This window comes from Jaculus jaculus, chromosome 5 (assembly GCF_020740685.1).
Source record: "Jaculus jaculus isolate mJacJac1 chromosome 5, mJacJac1.mat.Y.cur, whole genome shotgun sequence".
NCBI classification, from domain to species: Eukaryota; Metazoa; Chordata; class Mammalia; order Rodentia; family Dipodidae; genus Jaculus; species Jaculus jaculus.
Window position 1 is genome coordinate 82970709 of NC_059106.1, and position 1053 is coordinate 82971761.

Here is a 1053-nt window from a genome sequence, read left to right on the forward strand (position 1 = left end):
ATGTCCGCGGAGGCCCCCGAGGCGGCGTTGGCGAGGAGCAGAAGGAAATGGAAGATAAAGTGACTAGTCCAGAGAAAGCTGAAGAAGCAAAATTAAAAGTCCGGTACCCTCACCTGGGGCAGAAACCTGGCGGCTCTGATTTTTTAAGAAAAAGATTACAGAAAGGGCAAAAGTATTTTGATTCTGGGGATTACAACATGGCTAAAGCCAAGATGAAGAACAAGCAACTTCCTGCAGCGGCCCCCGATAAGACAGAGGTCACCGGCGACCACATCCCCACCCCACAGGACCTTCCTCAGCCGAACCCTTCCCTTGTGGCTAGCAAGCTGGCGGGCTGATTAAAAGAGCTGAACTGCATGAGCCTTCAAATTCCCATTATTTCTCCTTACTATACTTAACCCACTTTCTGTTTTCTTTCATTCACCAAGTCATGTGAGACTGACAGCTTTGCAGGTAGCGGTAGTGTGTGCTGCTATTACAAGGTTATTACAATGCTAATACATGTGTAGAGGTTTTGGTTAATTTAACAGTGCACTGATGAAAAGGACATGTTAGAGCAACATAAGTAATCTACTTGAACATAATTGTATATATTAACCTAACTCAGTGTAGGACTGGTTCCAGCAAGTAACAAGTTTTATGCTTTTACTATTTTGGCTTTCCTTACTTCATCGTAATTATAGCTTTGTATGTTACTCTTATTTAATATAACCTCTGTTGTATTGATTTCTTCTATATTTTCCTCTTGGATTTTGCAAAACAGAAGTTAAAGACCACAAGTTGGAAGAAAATCACATAATTCAAACACAAGTAGATGGGCTCCAAAAGATTTGAACAACTGCTTGAACTTGAATGGCCTTAAACCTGTTTCAGCTTTAACAATAGAATTTTACTTGGGCAATATTTGCCCAATCTGGTATAATTTGTGTGACTTCAGTGCTTAACAGCTGTGTTGATGCCAGTTCTCTTCAGTTCTGTAGTGTTAAGATGCCTTCCTTGTCAAAGATGTGAATGATGCGTGCATGTGCACTGACTGTTGCATTCACTTTTGTG

The 1053-nt window shown here is 41.1% G+C and overlaps 1 pseudogene; it reads left to right on the forward strand.

The window, feature by feature from the left end:
* LOC123460836 lies at positions 1-477 on the forward strand (annotated as a pseudogene).
* Positions 478-1053: the final 576 nt, after the last annotated feature.